The following is a 16301-nucleotide window of genomic DNA, read 5'->3' as shown; positions in this document are numbered from 1 at the left end:
GGGGAAGGGGGGAGGGATAGCATTAGGAGATATACCTAATGTAAATGACGAGTTAATGGGTGCAGCACACCAACATGGCACATGTATACATATGTAACAAACCTGCACGTTGTGCACATGTACCCTAGCACAATAATAAAAAACAATAATAAAATAAAAGAAGAGAAAAAATATTGTGGAGAGAAAAGTTTTACTACAAAGGGGAACAATAAGGTGACATGTTATTTGGTGGCAAAAGTAAGGTCAACAGCTCTTTAAAAAATAAATAGCATATTTATATTTAATGACAATGATTTGGTAGAAAGTTAAAAGATGATGTAAGAAAAAGAATAACTGCTGAAGTGGTACCAGAACAGTTAAAAATGCAAGTATTGTTACTAAACAAGTGGAAGAATTGGCTTTAGATATGAGCATGGAAGGCAGGTTATCTATGTGATGATAGTTGAATAGATATGAGGTTGGAAATCTGTGGAAGTTATCTTTGAATTATAGGAATTTCTTAATTCATTGTACTTGGCAAATATTGCATTTTTTACAAATTCAAGTTTTGTGGCAGCATTATATACCAGATATCTATCAGCACCATTTTTTTCAATAGCACGTGCTCACTTTGTGTCTCTGTTTCATATTTTGATAATTATCAAAATATTTCAAACTTTTTATTTTTATATATCTGTTATGATGATCTGTGATAAGCGATTTTTTTTGTTATTGTAATTGTTTACAGGCACCACAAACTGCTACCATATAAGATGGCAAACTTAATTGATCAATGTTGTATGTGTTCCAACTGTTCCAATGACCAGTTGTCCCCTCATCTCTCTCTTTCTCCTTGGACCTCCCTCTTCCCAGAGATACAACAATATTAAAACTAAGCCAGTTAATACATCTACCTACAATGGCCTCTAAGTATTCAAGTGGAAAAGAAGAGTCACACCTCTCTCACTTTAAATCAAAAGCTAGAAATGATTAAGCTTGGTGAAGAAGGCAAGTGAAAAGCTGAGATAGCCTGAAAAGCTAGGCCTGATAGCTTGGCTTTTTGCACCAAACAGCTAAACTGTGAATACAAAGGAAGAGTTCTTTTTATTTTATTATTATTATTATTTTGAGATGGAGTCTTGCTCTGTCACCAGGCTAGAGTGCAGTGGTACAATCTTGACTCACTGCAACCTCCACTTCCCGGGTTCAAGCAATTTCCCTGCCTCAGCCTCCTGAGTAGTGGGACTACAGGCACACACCAACATACCCAGCTAATTTTGTGTATTTTAGTAGAGACGGAATTTCACATTTAAACAGGATGGTCTCAGTCTCCTGACCTCGTGATACACCCGCCTCAGCTTCCCAAAGTGCTGGGATTACAAGCATGAGCCACCACACCCAGCCAAAGGAAGAGTTCTTGAAGGAAATTAAAAATACTACTTCAGTGAACACAAGAATGACAGGAAAGTGAAACATCTTATTGCTGATATGAAGAGAGTTTGAGTGATCTGGATGGATCAAACCAGCCACAACATTCCCTTAAGTGAAAGCTTATTTCAGAGCAAGGCACTAACTCTTTAATTCTATAAAGGCTGAGAGAGGTGAAGAAGCTTCAGAAGAAACATTTGAAGCTAACAAAGGTTGGTTCATGGTATTTAAGGAAAAAAAAAATCTCTATAACATAAAAGTATAAGATGAAGCAGCAAGTGCTGATGTTGAAGGTGGATAAAGTTACCCAGAAGACCTAGCCAAGAAAATTAATGAAGGTGGCTACACTAAATAGCAGATATTTAATGTAGACAAAACAGCCTTTTATTGGAAGAAGATTTCATCAAGGATTTTGATATGTTTTGGTTGTGTCCCTACCCAAATCTCATCTTCAATTGTAGTTCCCATAATCCCCATGTGTCATGGAAGGGGCCTGGTGGGAGGTAACTGAATCATGAGGGTGGTTCCCCCATGCTTTTCCTGTGATAGTGAGTGAGTTCTCAAGAGATCTGATGGTTTTATAAAGGGCTGTTCCCCTTTGCTCAGCACTTCTCCTTCCTAACGCCATTTGAAAAAGGATGCGTTTGTTTCCCCTTCTGCCATGATTATAAATTTCCTGTGGTCTCCTCAGTTCTGCATAACTGTGAGTCAATTAATCATCTTTTCTCTGTAAATTACCCAGTCTCGAGCAATTCGTTATAGCAGTGTGAGAATGGAATAATACAGACTTTTCTTTGTTTGTTTGTTAGTTAAGAGACAAGGCCTTACTATGTTGCCTAGGCTGGCCACCAACTCCTGGGCTCAAGCAGTAATCTTACTACCTCAACCTCCCAAGTAGCTGGGATTACAAGAATGTGCCACATTGATCAGATATCTAGTGCTTTCATAGCTAGAGAGAAGTCAATATCTTGTGTCAAAACTTCAAAGGACAGGCTGACTCACTTGTTAGGACCTAATGCAGCTGGTAAATTTAAGTTGAACTCAATGCTCACTTATCAGTTTTAAAATCTTAGTGTGCTTAAGCATTATGTTAAATCTACTCTGCCTGTGCTCTAGGAATGGAAAACAAAACCTGCATCACAGCATATTTATTTACAATATGGTTTACTGAGTATTTTAACTCCACTGTTAAGACCTAGTTCCTAGACAAAAATATTCCTTTCAAAATATTACTGTTCATTGACAACACCTCTGGTTACTCAAGAGCTCTGGTGGAGATGTACAAGGAGATGAATGTTGTTATTACACCTGTTAACACATCTATTCTGCAGATCATGGATCTATAATTTTGACTTTCCAGTCTTATTAAAAAAATAAAAAATAAATTGTGTAAGGATATAGCTGCCATAGATAGTGATTCTTCTGATGGGGTTGGGCAAAGTCTATTGAAAACCTCCTAGAAAGGATTCACCATTCTAAATGCCATTATGAACTTTCATGATTCATGGGAGGTTTTCAAAATAGCAACATTAACAAGAGATTAAAAGAAGTTGATTCCAACCCTCTTGGATAATTTTAAGGGGTTTAGAGAAAGTAACTGCAAAAGATGGAAAGCTGGCTGAATAGAAGCCTCCACTGATTGTCCTTCCAGGAAGAACACCAATTTTTACAACTATCCTCACAAAAAGCCACCTTTATAAGAACCAAAAATTAGGTGCATGATCACAACACCTAGTTTTAACTGAAAGAGGTAGGAACGTCTTGAATTGAAGATACCACCCGTTCCCCAATCTCTAGCAGCAGTTGCATAGCCCACAAAATCTGTGTTCTTGGGGGAGGGAAAGCACAGCAATTGTGGGACCTTGCATTGAAAGTCGATGCTGCCCTGTCACAGCAGAAAGTAACACTGGGCAGAGCACCCAGAGAGGGAAGATTTAGATAAGCCCTAGTCAGAGAGTAATTGCCTACAGGAAATACACTTTACCTACAAAGACACACATAAACTGAAAATAAAGGAATAGAAAAAGATATTTCAGGCAAGTGGAATCAACAACAACATAAAAAACAAGACTAATTATACTTATATCAGATAAAATAGATTTCAAGACAAAAGCTGTAAGAAGAGACAAAGAAAGTCACTATATAATGATAAAGGGGTCAATTCAGCAAGGTGATATAGCAATTACAAATATATATGCACCCAACACTGGAGTATGCAGATATATAAAGCAAATATTGTTAGAGCTAAAGAGGGATAGACTCTAATGCAATAATAGCTCGAAGACTTCAGCACCCCACTTTCGGCATTGGGCAAATCTTCTCTGCAGAAAATTAACAAAGAAACATCAGATTTAATCTGTACTATTGACCAAATGTATCTAAAGTGATATTTACAGAACAGTTCATCCAATGGTTGCAAAATACACATTTTTGTCCTCAGCACATGGATCATTCTCAAGGATAGACCATATGTTAGGTAGTAAAATGAGCATTAAAAATTCGAAAAAATTGAAATCTTATTCAGTATCTTCTCTGACCACAATGGAATAAAATTACAAATCAATAACAAGCAGAATTTTGGCAACTATATAAACACATAGAAATTAAACAATATGCTCCCAAATGACCACTGTCTCAATGAAGAAATTGAAAAGGAAATAGAAGAATTTATTGAAACAAATGATAATAAAAACACAGCATATCAAAACCTATGGGATACAGCAAAAGCAGCAATGAGAGGAACGTTTATAGATATAAGTACCTATATCGAAAAGCAGAAAAACTTTAAACAAACAACCTAGCAATTAGTAGAAGAAAATTAGTATGAGAAAAGAAATAATAAAAATCTTAGAAAAAATAAATGTAACTGAAACAAAGAAAACAATATAAAAATCAACAAAATGAAAAGTTGACTTTCTAAAAGATAAACAAAATTGACAAACTTTTGGCCAGACTAAGACAAAAAGAGAGAAGACTCAAATAAAAAAATAAAACAGATGAAAAAGAGAATTACAACTGATACTGCAAAAATTCAAAGGATTATTAGAGGCTACTATTTGCAGCAATATGCCCATACATTGGAAAATCTAGAAGAAATGGATAAATTCCTAGAAACATACAACCTACCAAGAAGAAATCCAAAACCTGAGCAGTCCAATAATAAGTATTTAACAAGGTCGAAGCTGTAGTAAAAAGTCCCCCAGCAAATAAAAGCCTGGGGCCCAATGGCTTCACTGCTGAATTTTACCAATATTTAAAGAAGAACTAATACCAATTCTACTAAAATTATTCTGAAAAATAGAGGAGGAGAGAATACTCTCAAACTCATTCTATGAGGTCAGTGTTACCCTGATACCAAAATCAGACAAGGACACATCAAAAAAGGAAACTACAGGCCAATATCCCTGATGAACATTGATGCAAAAATCCTTAACAAAATACCGGTAAACCGCATTCAACAGCACATTAAAAAGATCATTCTTCTTAACCAAGTGGGAGTTATCCAAAGGATGAAAGGAAGATTAAATGTATGAAAATCAATGTGACACATCATATCAACAGAATGGATAAAAATCATACGATTATTTCAACTGATGCTGAGAAATCATTTAATAAAATTCAACATCATTTCATGATAAAAACTATCAAGTTGCCAGGTCTAGAATGAATACACCTCAACACAAGAAAAACCATATATGTTGGATACATGGCTAGTATTATACTGAATGAGGAGAAAGCACAAGCCTTTCTCTTCTAAGATCTGGAACAAGACAAGGATGCCCACTTTCACCACAACAACATAGTACTGGAAGTCCTAGCTACAGCAACAAGATAAACATATAAAGGGCATCCCAACTGGAAAGAAAGAAAACAAAGTGTCCTTGTTTTCAGATGATATAATTTTTTATTTGGAAAAACCTGAAGACTGCATCCAAAAACATCTATTAGATCTGATAAACAAATTCAGTAAAGTTGTAGGACAGAAAATCAACATACAAAAATTAGCAGCATTTCTATAAGCTAACAGTGAACAATCTGAAAAATAAATTAAGAATGTAACCCCATTTATAATAGCTATAATAGCTATAAATAAAATAAAATATATATGAATAAACTTAACCAAAGAAGTAAAAGATCTCTACAATGAAAGCTATAAAACAATGATAAAAGTAATTAAAGAGGACACACACAAAAATGGAAATATATTCCATGTTTGTGGATTGGAAAAACCAATATTATTAAAATACCCATACTACCCAAAGCAGTCTACAGATTCAATGCAATCTCTATAAAACTACCATGGACATTCTTTACAGAAAGATAGAAAATAATCCTAAAACTTATATGGACACACAAAACACCCAAAATAGCCAAAGCCATCCTGAGAAAAACAAGAAAAACAACAAATGGGAAGGAATTGCATTACCTGACTTCAAATCATACTACAGAGCTATACCTACATAGTAACCAAAACAGCATGGTACTGTCATAGAAATAAACGCATAAACCAATGGAACAGAAGACAGAACCCAGAAATCAGTCTACAAATTGACAGTGAACTCATTTTATATAAGGGTGCCAAGAACATACATTGGGGAAAGAACAGTCTCTTCAATAAATGGTGCTGGGAAAACTGGATGTCTGTATGCAGAAGAATAAAACTAGACCCCTATCTCTAACCACACACAAAAATAAAATCAGAGTGAGTTAAAGACTTGAGTCTAAGACCTCAAACTATGAAACTGCTAAGAGAAAACATTAGGAAAAAATTCCAGGACATTGGTCTGGGCAAAGATTTCTGGAGTGATACCCCAAAAGCACAGGCAGCCAAAGCAAACACATGGACAAATGGAATTACATCAAGTTAAAAAGCTTCTGCACAGGAAAGAAAACAACCAACAAAGTGAAGAGACAACACACAGACTTGGCGAAAATATTTGCAAACTATATATCTGACAAAGGATTAATAACCAGAATATATAAGAACCTCAATCAACTCTACTGGAAAAAAATCTAATAATCTGATTTAAAAATGGGCAACAGGTCTGAATAGACATTTCTCAAAAGAAGACATATAAATGGCAACCAGGTATATGAAAAAGTGCTCAACACCATTGTTCATCAGAAAATGCAAATCAAAGCTATAATGAAATATTATATCACCCCAGTTAAAATGGCTTTCATCCAAAAGAAAGATAATAACAAATGCTTGCAAGGATATAGAGAAACGGGAACACTTGTACACTGTTGGTGGGAATGTATATTAATACAGCTACTATGGAGAACAATATGGAGGTTTCTCAAAATTATAAAAATGAAAGTACCATACGATCTAGCAATTTCACTACTTGGTATGTACCCAAAGAAAAGAAATCAGTATATTGAAGATACATCTGCACTCCCAGGTTTATTTGAACACTATTCACAATAGCCAAGATTTGGAATCAACCTAAGTTGTCTTCAACAGATAAATGTGTAAAGAAAATGTAGTACATCTACACAATTGTTTCTAATGGAGGAACAAAGAAAATGGTTTACTGAGATGGAACCTACCCCTGGTGAAGATGGTATGAACATTGTTGAAATGAAAACAAAGGATTTAGAATTAGGTTACCAGAGGCTGGGAAGGATAGTTGGGTGTGGGAAGTGGGGATGGTTAACGGGTACAAAAATATAGTTAGATAGAATGAATTAGATCTAACATTTGATAGCACAGCAGGGTGACTATAGTCAAGAGTATTGTATTGTATATTTTAAAATAACTAAAAGGATATAATTGGATTGTTTGTAACAGAAATAAAGGACATATGCTTGAAGTGATGGATACCTCATTTATCCTGAAGTGATTATTACATATTGAATGCCTGTATGAAAATATTTCATGTACTCTGTAAATATGTACACCTACTATGTACCCATAAAAACTAACAATTAAAATAAATAAAGTAATGGTAGATATGTTGGACATAGCAGCAGAACTAGAATTAGACGTGGAGCCTGGGAATGAATTGCTGCAATTTCATGATAAAAGTTGAATGAGTAAGAAATTGTTTCTTATGGATGAACAAAGAAAATGGTTTCTTGAAATGGAATATATCACTGGTGAAGATGGTGTGATCACTGTTGAAACAACAACAAAGGATTTAGAATATTACATAATCTTAATTGATAAAGCAGTGGCAGGGTTGAGAAGTTAGACTCCAATTTTGAAAGAAGTTCTACTGTGGGTAAAATGCTATCAAAAAACATAACACACTCCAGAAAAGTATTTTGTGAAAGGAAGAGTCAATAAGTAGATGCAGCAAACCTCACTGTTGCTTTATTTTAAGAAATTTTCCCAGCCACACCAACCTTCAACAACCACCACATTGATCAGTCAGGAGCCATCAACATCCAGGCAAGACCTTCCACCAGCAAAAAGCTTACAACTTGCTCAAGGTTCAGATGATCATTAGCATTTTTAGCTATAAATTATTCTACGTTAAGATATATATATCGTTTTAATACATAATGCTTTACACACTTAATAGACTGCAATATACTGTAAACATAACTTCTATATGCACTGGGAAACCAAAAACGTCATGTGATTTTCGTTATTAGAATATGGCCTAGAACTGAACCTGCAATGTCTCTGGGGTATACTTGTACTTTAATAATTTTTCATGAAGTAGAATTTCTCTGGGAATGAAAATGAAATGGGTGATGTTGAAGGCTTAAGGAGAGCTAAGAAGCTGTGAAACTGTCATGTTAAATGGCATAAAAGTAAATGCATGTAGGGAATTGTGACACAACTGGCAGGAATCACTAAGGCCCAATTTAGGTCTATAATTATTAATTTATAATGAAGTAATCAATTAGTTGGGCATTTTTCTCCTTTCATTTTATGTTGTACAAGTTTCAGGTGCAGAGAAGTTATAAAGTTGGATTAAACAGGTTTTGATTTTATTAGGTGACTACAACAAAGCTAGAGACAAGCCAGAGAATATATGTGTTCAAAAAAGATTATAATAATTGACCATAATATTTAGGCTTGTTTAGGAGCAGGGGGAAGATATCAAATACATCAGTGACAGGAAAAATTAGTAGAATTCATAGTTTGGAGAAGTGGAGTAATAGAGAAAGTGAGTTGAAAGGATAGACAGTGATGATGATCAAAAAGTGAAATGCAGGCAATGTAATTGTTGAGGGTTACATTTATTGTTAATAATAAGTCCCGGGACAAGATCATGTGAGTGTGTAGGTGAGGAAGAATGCAGGGGAAGATCATTGGAAGGTAAATTAAGGAAACGAAGGGCCTGGGAGTTATGTATAGGATTATGTACACGTATACTGAAATCACCAGAATGAAGACTGAAGTAGTGTGGAGAGAGTGATATAGAGCCCAGAACAGATGCCTTGGAAAACATGTGGTTGAATACCTGGGATCTGAAGATGACAAAAGCAAATGAAGAGTAGTAGGTGATATAATCCGTGGAAATGAGATTCAAAGCTATATTTTTAGGAGACAAATTGTAGAATTTTATAAAAATGGCAAAGAGGAACAAAAGCATTTCTACTATACCTCCCACCCTAATAATCACCACAATACCTTATCCTACCCTAGAGGGCTGCAGGGAAAACACTGTCCTCAGGGAGAAGCCAGGCTTTTAATTTTTATTATAATTATGTTTTTAATTTGTTATAGCCATTTTCAGGGACCTTAACAACTTCAATATATTTAAGGCTCATAAATGACTTTACTATTACCAGCTTTTTAAAACAAAAATTTCTGCAGAAACATGTTTAGGTAAGCAGATTCATTGGCTAGCTTGCTTTATTTTACAGTACAATGAATTAAGGAAAGCTTTGAGAGAAGAGGTTGAAAAAAATAGGATATTTTGCTGCTCATGGTCTTTAAATTATACATGACATTGTAGAAGATTTTCTGGAATTGAGAAGAGGTGTGAGAAGTATATAGACTAGAATATATTCAGAGCTTGATTAGGTTAGTGGGTATGTGGAAGAATTGAGTTATCTGAATATCTGGTGTTTCTAGGGGTGAATCTATAACAGTATTTTTAAGATTTTTTTTCCTTGTAGATTCAGGACTGGAGAGGCAGGGAAGAGCTAGATCACAGGGAGATTTATAGAGTGGGGCCAGGAACTTAGTTATATTTTCAGAGTGATGTTAAGCCACTGAAGGGTGTGTGCCGATGTTAGGAGTAAAGGTGGGAACAGAGAATAGAGCAGTAGATCATCAAATTTTACTTTTAAAACATTAGCCTATCTTTTGGATATAAAATAGTCCTATAGGGCAGCCCCCCCCCAAAAAAAAGATTAATTATAAGGATGTTAAATCAGTTCAGGTAGAAAATGATGAACATTTAGATTATAGTTTAGGTGAACACAAGTAGAACTGATCTCAAGTTGATAGATACTTAATAAGCCATGCTAATACATCAGGAGGAACCAAGGATGATTCCAAGTATTTGTCTTTGACTATGGCATGTGCACTTTACCAAGGTGCAAACAATGGGAGATAAATGTTTGAAGAGACTAATGATCAAAATTCTGTTTTGGACAATTAAAGTTTGAAATGCCAAACAATAGAAAAAAGGGGCACTCTTCCCTCACTCATTTTATGAGGCCAGCATCATCCTGATGCCAAAACTTGGCAGAGACACACACAAAAAAGTTCAGGTTGACATCCCTGATGAAAATCCTAGATAAAATACCGGCAAACCGAATCCAGCTGCAGATCAAAAAGCTTATCCACCACAGTCAAGTCGGCTTCACCCCCGGGATGCAAGCTTGGTTCAATATATGCAAATCAATAAACGGAATCCATCACATAAACAGAACCAATGACAAAAACCACATGATTATCTCAATAGATGCAGAAAGGCCTTCGATAAAATTCAACACCACATTCATGCTGAAAATTCTCAATAAACTAGGTATTGATGGAACATATCTCAAAATAATAAGAGCTATTTATGATAAACCCACAGTCAAAATCATACTGAATGGGCAAAAGCTGGAAGCATTCTCTTTGAAAACTGACGTAAGACAAGGATGCCCTCTTTCACCACTCCTATTCAACATAGTATTGGAAGTTCTGGCCAGAGCAATCAGGCAAGAGAAATAAATAAAGTATACAAATAGGAAGAGAGGAAGTCAAATTGTCTCTGTTTGATGATTACATGATTGCATATTTAAAAAACCACATCATCTCAGCCCAAAATCTCCGTAAGCTGATAAGCAACTTCAGCAAAGTCTCAGGATACAAAATCAATGTGTAAAACTCACAAGCATTCCTATACAACAATAACAGACAGCCAAATCATGAGTGAACTCCCATTCACAATTGCTACAAAGAGAATAAAATACCTAGGAGTACAACTTACAAGGGATGTGAATGACCTCTTCAAGGAGAACTACAATCCACTCCTCAAGGAAATAAGAGAGGACACAAACAAATTGAAAAACATTCCATGCCCATAAATAGGAAGAATCAATATCATGAAAATTGTCATACTGCCCAAAGTAACTTATAGATTCATTGCTATCCCCATCAAGTTACCATTGACTTTCTTCACAGAATTAGAAAAAACCTACTTTAAATTTCATATGGAACCAAAAAAGAGCCCATATAGCCAAGACAATCCTAAGCAAAAAGAACAAAGCTTGAGGGATCATGCTACCTGACTTCAAACTACACTACAAGGCTACAGTAACCAAAACAGCATGGTACTGGTACCAAAACAGATATATAGAAAAATGGCACAGAACAGAGGCCTCAGAAATAATGCCACACATCTACAACCATCTGATCTTTGACAAACCTGACAAAAACAAGCAATGGGGAAAGGATTCCCTAATTAATAAATGGTGTTGGGAAAACTGGCTAGCCATATGCAGGAAACTGAAACTGGACCACTGACTTACACCTTATACAAAAAGTAACTCAAGATGGATCAAAGACTTAAATGTAAGACGTAAAACCATAAAAACACTAGAAGAAAACCTAGGCAATACCATTCAGGACATAGGAATGGGCAAATACTCCATGACTAAAACACCAAAAGCAATGGCAACAAAAGCCAAAATAGACAAATGGGATCTAATTAAACTAAAGAGCTTCTGCACAACAAAAGAAACTATCATCAGAGTGAACAGGCAACCTCAGAATGGGAGAAAATGTTTGCAATCATCTATCCACCTGACAAAGGGCTAATATCCAGAATCTACAAGGAACTTAAACAAATGTGCAAGAAAAAAAAAAAAACCATCAAAAAGTGGGCAAAGGACATCAACAAACACTTCTCAAAAGAAGACATTTATGTGGCAAACAGACATATGAAAAAAAGGTCATCATCACTGGTCATTAGAGAAATGCAAATTAAAACCACAATGAGATACCATCTCATGCCAGTTAGAATGGCAATCATTAAAAAGTCAGGAAACAAAAGATGCTGGAGAGGATGTGGAGAAATAGGAACGCTTTTTCAGTGTTGGTGGGAGTGTAAATTAGTTCAACCATTGTTGAAGACAGTGTGGGATCTAGAACCAGAAATACCATTTTGTCCAGCAATCCCATTACTGGGTATACACCCAAAGGATTATAAATCGTTCTACTATAAAGACACAGGCACATGTATGTTTACTGCAGAACTATTCACAGTAGCAAAGCAGACCCAACCCAAATGCCCATCAATGATAGACTGGGTAAAGAAAATGTGGCACATATACACCATGGAATACTATGCAGCCATAAAAAAGGATGCATTCGTGTCCTTTGCAAGGACATGGATGAAGCTGGAAACCATCATTCTCAGCAAACTAACACAGGAACAGAAAACCAAACACCACATGTTCTTACTCATAAGTGGGAGTTGAACAATGAGAACACATGGACACAGGGAGGGGAACGTCACACACCAGGGCCTGTTGTGGGGTGGGAGGCTAGGAGAGGGATATCATTAAGAAAAATACCTAATATAGATAACAGGTTGATGGGTGCAACAAACCACCATGACATGTGTATACCTTTGTAACAAACCTGCACATTCTGCACATGTATCCCAGAACTTAAAGTATTTTAAAAAAAATTGAAACTTAAAGAAAAGAAAATGTGTTTCTACAGGAACTTTTATTTTTAAAAAGCTGGCTATAATAAAGCCGTATCCCAGGGTTTTAAAACAAGGATAATAATAATAATAGTAGTAGCAGCAGTAGTAGTAATAGTTGTAGTAGTAGTGGTAAAGCAAATTTGCAAGCCTTAAGGACATTGAAGTCTTTAAGGTCCCTGAAACTGGTTGTAACAGTTAACAAATAATTGGAATGAAAAATAAAAGGCACACTTTCTTTCCCATTAAGATTCAGCCACACTGGTCTTTTTTTCTGTTCTTTGCAATGTAAGCTTGTTACTTTCCTAAGTTTATGCACAAGCTGTTTCTCTACATGTAATGCTCTTCCCCTTTTGCTCACCATGAATATCTCTTTTTTCCCCCATTTATGTATCACTTCAGAAAAACTTTTTTTTCCTTACAAGTCAATTTCAGCTGGAAAACCTGCTGTATTCGACATTTCAGTCCATTTGAACTCTCTGCATACTACTTAACACTACCTGACATTGCTTTGCTCAAAAAAAAACCTTAATTTATATTCACTGGTCCAATCCCAACATTCCAAAGTAACTAACACCAATTCGTGCTCAATATATATTCCTTGATCTTGAAGAATGCAGAAAGTGGATGTTAAGTATTCTTACCACAAAAATGATAGCTATGTCTAGTAATGCAGTTGTTAATTAGCTAGATTTAACCATTCCACAATTTGCATATACTTCAAAGCATCATGTTGTACAGAACAAATGCATATAGCTTTATCTGTCAATTTAAAAAAGAAATCATTTAAAAAAGGAAAATTTATAAACTTACACACACACACACACACACACACGCACATATATATTCATTGAATGAATGAGAAAATGGATGAATGACTGATGAGCAACAGTTTGACCCCAATCCTCTCTCTTCACATCGTAGACATAACCCACTCTCATAACCCACCCCAACTCCAGGCGCAGTGGGATTCCTTTTAGTACATTTTAAAGTGTTAGGCTCCTTTCTGTATCAAAGGCCTTTTACACAATATTCTCTCTCTGCATGTAACACCTTTCCCTATATTTTCCACCTCACCCAATAAACTTGTGTTTATCCTTCAAATTCCAGCTCAAATATCTATCCCCTCCTCAAGGGAATCTTCTCTGTATTCCATGACAAGGGAGATCTTTCATTACAAAGTTTCATGATATGATATGCTGCTATTTTGAGGGGCTTACCAGAGCTTTAGTTTTCTTTTTCATTTATTTTATTTTCATGTTTCTTGACGACAGAAGTGTAAGCTCCACAAGGTTGGGACGATGCCTGTTTTTACACTCAATTGTATCTCCGTCAACTAGACAGGTATTTGGTCTTGGCTCAAAATTATATATTCTTGATTCAACCTCTGGAGCTCATTTAATTGTTGAAATGAAAACAAAAAATTAAATTCCCTAAAAGCAATCAATAAATCACCAGCCCAAGTCTACATATTTCCTTTCATAGCCTGTGCCTGAGCTAAGTCAATAATTAAAGCATTTCGAGCTCTAATGGACCATGGACAGCAACTGCTTAGCCTAGTCATCAGCTCTCAAAAAATCACATGGAAGGCAGACCTTAATTAAAGAGCAGAGCTGTACCAACAGTCCAGTAATCCTTCTCCATACTTGAGTGCTTCCAATAGTAGTTGATAGGAAAAAACTGGAGGTAGCTAGACTAAACTGCCTCGCAGGTTGAGGGCCTATGTTCATTCTAGTGGCAGGCAGATAATTTCTAAGGCATTTGACCCTCAAACCTTATGATGTGTCTTTTGTTGTCAACAAGATAGGTCAAATATTTTTGGTCTCTGCCCCTTATTCTATCCTTTGCTTCTGTTAAAGTTGTATCTTTCAAAAAATTCCAGATTAGACTGGAAATGGGGGCTATGCCTATTCTCCAGAAAACACTGGTCCTGGTTCTACTCCATTATAATGGATTTTGTTATTTTTAATGAAGTGATAATTGATAATGAATCAGACCTTTAAAAATATCATTTGAACTTAATAAAGAATATTTGTCATAATATTTTTTCTCATTTTGATTTTCTTTAAATTATTGCAGGCCAGCAGAGTAAAAGTTAAAAAAAAAAAAAAAAGAAAAAAGAAAGAAAGCCTTCTACTGAAGAGTTACGGAGACCTATTTAGAAATTCTGAGTTACCTGAGCTCTATTTGGCAGCAGAAAATGGGTTTGGAATGGGTCAATAATATTTTGCTTTGAAAATAAATAAATAAATTTCGCTTTCTCTTACCTAAAAAGAAAATAATATCCACAAAATGAGAATTCAACCAGATGTCAACATTTTGGAGCACCCAGCATATATATACCAACCTGTATTCTAAGCACTTACCATATGTTATTTCATTTAATCTTAAGAGTAACCATATATATTTGTATTTTTCTCATACTTCAGACTCAGAGAAAATAAATCTCTTGCTAAAGCAAGTGCCAAAAGTGAAATTTGAACTCCATATTGATTTTTACTGCATGAACAGTAACAGAAAGAGTCAAAAACACTAAGATTAAACAATAACCTTTGCTAACATGGTTAACATCTGTTGAACAACAAGAACAAACAAACACTATAATAAGCAAGTGGGAGAATCATGGAGTTTATTTCTGACACTCTCTGGTGGTGCATCTAAACATGATAATTCCCATTTAGCAGTTACAATAGCCAATTGTTTTCTTTACTTTGCAATTCAAGAATATTCAGGAAATAGAATATCAGATGTTTTAATTATGAAGCTTATAAACATCCTGCTGTTGTCAACCAAGAACACCTTCACAGTTGATTGTTACAGCTCGGCTTCATCCATCTGTACCTGAATAATGTTTGACACAGGATTTTCAGTTAGGTATTGGGCTATAAGTTGCCTTTATTTAGCTTTTATAATTTCTGCCAAAGACTAAATCTCAGAGTAAATGATGAGATTATCATTCAGCATGCATTTTGTTTAGTGTTTAATATGCCTCAGATGAAATCCACTGAGACAATTCTCTGAGTGTTTCACCTTCTTTTTACACTGTCTTTACATGCAACCTAAATGTGGTCTTGAGCCTAGATGGACTCTAGAAATAATACTTGACCTGAGGTAAAATAATTTTATGTAATACCATGTTATGTTTGAAATTTATAAGATTGTGATATTGGATTTTACAGCTCTATAATGTATTCAACATGCAAGTGAACTATTTTTGGAATCATTGTGCTGAAATGTAACCAATGGCTTTGGTGGAATAATTTAGCCTTAAGTGAAGCATATAAAAAAAAGGAGGCTTTAATTTGCTGATGTTTGGGCTTCAGAAGCTTTTAAGAGTGTAGCATAATTTTGTTAATGACTTTTGGCTATCATTTGCTTCAACTTTGAACAAAATACTTTCAATGCAAATGTTGAAATATGCTATAAAATTTTAAGAATTAAGGTAGATGCTTACTGGCATAGAAATTCCAAATAGGTAAAACAGAATTAAAATGTCTGAAACAGATTAGGAACAAATACGAATCAAGTGGGTTATAAGGATTTTATATATATGAGGAACTCTAAGAAATCAATAAGAAAAAAATAAACACAGAAAAAAATGCCAAAGGACATGAATAGGAATTCATGAAAAAATAAATATGTAACACAATTGTTGGATCACAGCAGCTTAAGCAACTTATCAGATATTCTAGGGCTTTCTTGAGCATGCAGACTATGTTGAAACTTTTATATGTGTTTAAATCCTCTTGTCTTCATTTGATATCTGCATGTTTTGCAGAGAAG

General features: G+C 35.1%; 1 long non-coding RNA gene and 1 other non-coding gene across 2 annotated transcripts in view; both read right to left on the bottom strand.

Annotated features, from left to right (window-relative positions):
• Positions 1–9086: 9086 nt before the first annotated feature.
• Positions 9087–9220, bottom strand: LOC112134058 (small nucleolar RNA SNORA33). The gene has a single exon (XR_002915642.1). It is a non-coding gene; the product is annotated as a small nucleolar RNA SNORA33 (small nucleolar RNA).
• A 5911-nt stretch (positions 9221–15131) lies between these two features.
• Positions 15132–16301, bottom strand: part of LOC129060009 (uncharacterized) — a 46963-nt gene continuing 45793 nt past the window's right edge. Inside the window, exon 4 of the long non-coding RNA XR_010140528.1 lies at positions 15132–15359. This is a non-coding gene — a long non-coding RNA (uncharacterized LOC129060009). The remainder of the gene's footprint in view (positions 15360–16301) is intronic.

The sequence above is a fragment of the Pongo abelii genome, chromosome 5 (genome assembly GCF_028885655.2).
Source record: "Pongo abelii isolate AG06213 chromosome 5, NHGRI_mPonAbe1-v2.0_pri, whole genome shotgun sequence".
In the NCBI taxonomy this organism is placed as follows: Eukaryota; Metazoa; Chordata; class Mammalia; order Primates; family Hominidae; genus Pongo; species Pongo abelii.
The sequence above is the reverse complement of the archived record's forward strand: the minus strand, read 5'-3'. Positions and strand labels throughout refer to the sequence as shown.